The sequence below is a fragment of the Suricata suricatta genome, chromosome 8 (assembly GCF_006229205.1).
Source record: "Suricata suricatta isolate VVHF042 chromosome 8, meerkat_22Aug2017_6uvM2_HiC, whole genome shotgun sequence".
Lineage (NCBI taxonomy): Eukaryota > Metazoa > Chordata > Mammalia > Carnivora > Herpestidae > Suricata > Suricata suricatta.
The window spans coordinates 111,178,605-111,185,233 of NC_043707.1; the positions used below are offsets into that span (position 1 = coordinate 111,178,605).

General features: G+C 41.3%; 1 long non-coding RNA gene across 1 annotated transcript in view; it reads right to left on the bottom strand.

Moving 5' to 3' along the window:
* LOC115300153 overlaps positions 1 to 6,629 on the bottom strand; it is a 10,992-nt gene continuing 4,363 nt past the window's right edge. Inside the window, exons 3-4 of the long non-coding RNA XR_003912520.1 lie at positions 296 to 422; positions 1 to 63 (exon numbers count right to left, since the gene is read on the bottom strand). This is a non-coding gene — a long non-coding RNA (uncharacterized LOC115300153). The remainder of the gene's footprint in view (positions 64 to 295; positions 423 to 6,629) is intronic.

Sequence of the window (6,629 nt, forward strand, 5' to 3'; positions counted from 1 at the left end):
GACAAAGTGCTAGACACAAACGACTACCTCACAATTCAGGTCTGTCTCCTTGAGTCTCAGGGTCTGGAAAGGATAACAGACAGACTTTAGAACAGGAAAGATGCTTCTCCTCCATTTGGGAGGTGGGAGCATACACCCACTGTCTGTTTATGCTTAATCTCAAAGGGGATTAAGAATCTGGGACCACCGACATTCGGGGCCAAACTCAGTAATGCTTCAGGAGGTCCACAGGTCCCACAGGAAGTGCTGAGTACACGCTCAGTTACCATGAAGAGTCGCCACCCACGGTCCTTACCCACTGCGATGAGGTTTCTAACGTTCTCCAGCATCACATCCCAATACAAGGTTCTCTGATCACAGTCCAGCAGCTGCCACTCTTCTGGGGTGAAGTCCACAGCCACGTCCTGGAGTGTCACTGATCCCTGTAACGGCACATTCCTCTTCAAACTGAGGTGTGCATTATTCAAGGACGTGCAAGAGAATCATGGCAGCCTCTTATGATCATATCGTCATTTTTAAGTTTTCAGAAAGTTATATATGATGTATGCTTGACTCAGAAATATACTTTGTGATAGAAACAAAAATCACATTAAAAATATACCATTATTACCCAGCAATCCCTCCTAAAAAGATCACATATTGTATTGTCCTAGTTACATGAAATGTTCAGGAAAGGTAAATCCATAGAAATAAAATAAACTAGTGTCAGGACAATTAAATTGGGTAAAAATTCATCTTTTTAACGAATGGTGTTGGGACTAGATATTCACATGCAAAAAAAAATGAAGCTGGACCCCCTCATACACACAAACACCTCACATCATATATAAAAATGAGCTAAAGGGGTGCCTGGGTGGCTCAGTTGGTTGGGCGACTGACTTCGGCTCAGGTCATGATCTCACAGTTTGTGAGTTCAAGCCCCATGTCGGGCTCTATGCTGACAGCTCAGAACCTGGAGCCTGCTTCAGATTTTGTGTTTCCCTCTCTCTCTCTGCCCCTCCCCAATTCACACTCTGTCTCTCTCTCAAAAAAATAAGTAACATTAAAAAATTTTTTTAATTTAAAAATGAGCTAAAAATAGATCAAAGAACTAAATGCAAAAACTAAAATTATAAAATTCTTAGAAGAAAACATTGGAGTAAATTTTCATGAGCTTGGATTAGGCCATGGTTTCTTAGATATGAAAAGTGTAAGTGACAAAAGAAAAAAAGATAAACTGGAAATCATTAAAATTTAAAATACGTTTCAAAGGACACCATCAAGAAAGTAAAAAGACAACCCACAGAATGGAATGAAATATGTGTAAATCGTGTATCTCGATAAGAAATTTGTACCTAGAATATAAAAAGAACACTTACAACACAATAAAAAGACAACCTAATTTAAAAATGGACAAAGGATATGAACAGATTTTCTCCAAAGACATGAAAAAAGATGCTCACATGTGCACGAAGCACATGAAAAGATGCTCAACATCATTAGTAAATACAAATCAAAGCCACAATCCGGTATCACTTCACACCCACTAGGAAGGTTAAAAACAAAGCTAGACAATGACAGGTGGTGACAAGGAGGTAGAGAAACTGCAACTGTCGTACCTTGCTAGTGGAGTTGTAAATGGTGCAACAAGTATGGAAAACAGTTTTACAGTTCCTCAAAATGTTAAACATTAAGTTACCATATTACCCAGCAATCCCTCCTAAAAAGATCACATATTGTATTGTCCTAGTTCCATGAAATGTTCAGAAAAGGTAAATCCATAAAAACAAAAGAAATTAGAGCTGGGAGATAGGATAGCCAATACAGGTTTCTTTTGAGGGTATTGAAAATATTCTAAAATGAGATTATAGAGCTGGCTTTACAATTCATGAAGACTAAAAACCACTGAGTTGCATACATTTTAAATGGGTAAATCTGTAATATCGTGATTATGCTCAATAAAATAATTTAAAATATTGTTTATATGTTCTTCATACATCCACTCATACAATGTTTAATGAGAACCCACCAGACACTATACTAGTGATACAAAAAGATATTACTGGTCTTATAATCTGTTACATACTACAAAGTAAATATATAAGTTAGAAGGGCTAGAAGGTAACATGTCAGACTCACATGACCATAATAAAATAGAAAATAAGAAATTTTTTTACATGATAAAATATATCCTCTCAACCATAACGTCAAAATCATGTTTAACTAACTTAAGCTGAAATTAAAAAAGCATGTAGCTACATGTCTACCACAAAGACATAGTTAAAACCATACTACAACCCACACCCCAGCCTGATGTTTTTGTAAATAAAATGTTACTGAGACATTTGTACCCATTCATTTGCTTCAGCTGCAAAGTCAGAATTGAGTAGTTGCCACAGAGGCTGTATGGCCTTCAAGTGTAAAATGCTTACCATCTGGCCCTTTCAAAAATTAGAAGACTAGCTAGGATTTATCTCATGAATGCACAAATGGTTCAATATTGAGAAATGTATCAGAAATTCTCTAAATTGCTATATTAAACAAGACAACATATTATTTTACCAACAGGTATTTATTTACCTATGTATCTACTTATTTTTTTTAAATGTTTTATTTATTTTTGAGAGAGTGCAAGCAGGGGAGGGGCAGAGTGAGAGGGACAGAGGATCTGACAGTGGCTGATGTGGGGCTTGAACTCAGGAACTGTGAGATCATGACCTAAGCCGAAGTCAGACGCTCAACTGAAGGAGCACCCAGGTGCTCCAACCAACAGGTATTTCAAAAAAACGTAGTTTCTTTCCTTTGCTGCCTGACTTATTTCGCTTAGCATGACTCCCTTTAGGTCCAACCATTTTGCTACAAAAGGTCAGATTTCATTTTTTCTCATTGCCATGTATTATTCCATTGTGTATATATATATATATATATACACACACACACACACCAAATCTTATTGATCCATTCATCAGTTGATGGACATTTGGGCTCTTTCCATGATTTGGCTATTGTTGAAAGTACTGCTATGAACATTGGGGTGCATGTGCCCCTATGCATCAGCAGTTCTGTATCCTTTGGGTAAATCCCTAGCAGTGCTATTGCTGGGTCATAGGGGAGTTCCACTGATGGTTTTTTGAGGAGCCTCCACACTGTTTTCTAGAGCGGCTGTACCAGTTTACATTCCCACCAATGGTGTAGGAGGGTGCCCTTTTTTGCACATCCTTGCCAGCATCTATAGTCTCTTGATTTGTTCATTGTAGCCACTCTGGCCTGTGTAAGGTAGTATCTCAGTGTGGTTTTGATTTGTATTACCCTGATGATAAGCGACGCTGAGCATCGTTTCATGTGCCTGTTGGCCATCTGGATGTCCTCTTTGGAGAAGTGTCTGTTCAAGTCTTCTGCCCATTTCTTCACTGGATTATTGGTTTTTCAAGTATGGAGTTTAGTGAGTTCCTTGTAGATTTTGGATACCATATGTTTCACTCATAGGTCTAACAGGAGAAACCTAACAGTGGACCATGGGAAGGGGAAAGACGGGGAAAGAGTTGGGGAGAGGGAATGAGGCAAATCATGAAAGACTTTTGAATGCTGAGAACAGACTGAGGGCTAAAGGAGGGGGGAAGGGGAGGGGGTTAATGGCCATGAAGAGGGGCATTTGTGGGGAAGAGCAATGGGTGTTATATGGAAACCAACTTGGTAATAAACTATTAAAATTTTTTAAAATTAAAATTAAAAAAAAAACGAAACAACAACAACAACAACAACAAAAAACCCTTACTGAATTCTAAACTTCAAGAATTAAAAATTAGTATTGGATGTGAAAAAAAACATACAGGTAAAAAAGTTTCCAATTTATGAAAACAATCTTCACAAGCTACAAATCTTTAACTTGAATAAAAACCAGAAAACAAAAACCAAACCAAACCAAACCACACCAAAAAAAACTGTCTACCAAAATACAAGAGGAAACAATGAAACACGGGAAACATCCCCATTAAAATTGGAACAAAAAGATACTAGCTAGCAATTTATAGTTTCTAGGGCACTGGTGTGGCTCAGTCGGTTGAGTATCCACTTGATTTCAGTTCAAGTCATGCTCTAACAGTTCATGAGATTGAGTCCCTCGTTGGGCTCTGTGATAGAGGCACTGAGCTTGCCTGGGATTCTCTTTTTCTCTTTCTTTCTGCCCCTTGCCTGTCTACACGTGTACTCTCTCTCAAAACAAACATTTTAATAAAATTATAGTTTCCAAAAATCCTGTCCATTGCAATAAGACAAGAAAAAATGTGAAAATATACATATTACAGTAAGGAACAAAACTCTATTGGATGCGTATATGACTGTCTACCTAGAAAACCTAAGAATCTGTCAGCACAGAGCCTGATACAGGGCTTACTCTCATGAACCGTGATCCTAGGACCTGAGCCAAAATCAAAAGTCAGATGCTCAATCAACTGCCACCCAGGCGCCCTAAAGCTGCAGAGCTTCTGACCTCAAAAGTTTCAAAATAGATTTCTGCCACATTCTGGTCAAGGTATTAAGGCCAGACAGAGAGGAGCCAAGATAGCAGAGAGGAAGAGAGCTCTGTAAACTTCGTCTGCCCCATCTATTGGACTGAGAAGGACATTACTCTCATCTGCAAGAGCAGAAGGAGAAAATAAAGACTCCAGAAAGAAGACAACCTCAAAGATACCTGAGTGAGTGAGTGCTAAATGGGGAGATTGGAAAACGGGCCAGCCCGAGAAGGGCAGGGGAGGTGGGAGCTCCAGCCCAACATGGGGCAAGCGCACGGAGCCCTTGAGAGACAAAGGGAAGAGACGAAGAAACTGAACACGCTCATAGTACTGTCTCTGGGGAAGAGATAAATAACATTTAACCGCACTCGGAGAGAGAAACTCTCACTCCATATGTAACTGCTGGGCAGCCCAAATCCCAAACCCAGGTGGCACAAGGGAAAGAACAGCTTCCAGCCCTGAGTCATTCGGGCGGGGAGTCAGCAGCTGCAGCGGCAGCGCCAGGTGCGCTCACACCAACCTCCTCTGTGGGAGTAGGAACACGCACCTCATTTCCACAGCGCATCTCGCCTCCAGCGTTGGCTATGCAAATCCCGAATCCCGGTGCCAACAGGGAAAAAATAGCCCCCACCCCAACTCGATCTCGGCAGGGAGTTGGCTTCAGTGGAGGCTGGGTGCGCATTTCGGATGCACAAGTGTGCAGCTCATATCCGGCAGTGCCCAGAGCCTCTGGCTGCAGCAGCAGTGCGAATCCCAGCTGGCACCAAGAGAAACTGCTCCCTCCCCCTACACAGTCGCTATCCTGGCTGAGGGCTGGGAGTCTGGAACGTGTATGTGAGGGCGTGACTTCACTTCCTGCTGCACACCTTACCTCAGGCAGCACACCTCACCTTAGGCAGCCCCAGCGCAAATCCCGCTTGAGCCAAGAGAAACTGATCCCTCCCCCTACGTAATTGTTATCCTGGCTGGGGGCTGGGAGTCGGAGGCGGTCTGTGAGGGCGTGCACCTCGCCTCCAGCAGCAGCATCAATCCCTGCCAGCGCCTAGAGAAACTGCTCCTTCCACTAAGGAGCCAGCCGACAAAGCAGTACATCTCATCTGTGGTAGCATAAAAGTGCATGGACTAGGACTTTGAACTGAGGCGGGCCTGGAAATACAACTTGGTTCAGCTGCGGCACAAGGAGATCAGACTCATTAGAGTGGCCTACAATGCTTAGTTCTGGCAGAGCTTGGCGTGCCTCCATTCTACTCTCTGCAGGTACCAAGGCGGAGCCTCTGAAAGCCGCCCCCGAGACCTACTACACCAAACCACGCCTATCAGCAAGGGGGAGTTGCTTTTTTTTTTTGTTCTTTTTTCTCTTTTTTTGTGCTTTTTTGTTATTATTACCTTTTTTACTTAAAGATCTTTTTTAATTTTTACTCCTTATTTTCCTTTCTCCTTTCTCCCTCTTTTTTTTTCTTTCTTGCAATCCAGATATATTCTCCTGTATCTCATCCTTATCTCTCCCCTCAACTGGTCATACACTTTTAGACTGTCCATTGTCCTTTATTGTCTCTGACCCCCTTTATTTTTTTCTTCTCTTCTTTTCATCTCTTTCCTCTCCATTTTCTTTCTTTCCTTTCCCCCTTTTAATTTGTGTGTGTGTGTTTGATTTGTCTGTGCATTTGTGTGCTTCTGTTCCTTCTGTTTGTCTGTCTGTTTTCCTTCTTAGAGCAACCCCAAGAAACAAGCTAAAGTATGCATGATGGCGAGTCCCAAATATTGCTGAGTAGGGAAATAAAATATTCAAAGGCACAACAAGAAAAACTGAGAGACATCATTAAAAGAATACTTCCTGAAATGACAGGCCCTGGACAGTCAATAAGCCTCCTTTAACAGAGCACTACTAACAGATGCACAGTGCACAACGAGCTTTTTAAAACTGACAAGAGAAAGAAAACTAGCAAAAATGAAAAATGAAGGAACTCTCCCCTGAAGAACCTCCAGGAAGAAGTCACAGCCACAGAACTGCTCAGGGCAGATCTAGACAACATACTGGATCAAGAATTTAAAAAAACTTGTCATAAAATTAATCACTGGGGTTGAAGAAAGCATCAAAGAAGCAACTGAGACAATGACTAGGAACGTTGAAAATAGGTG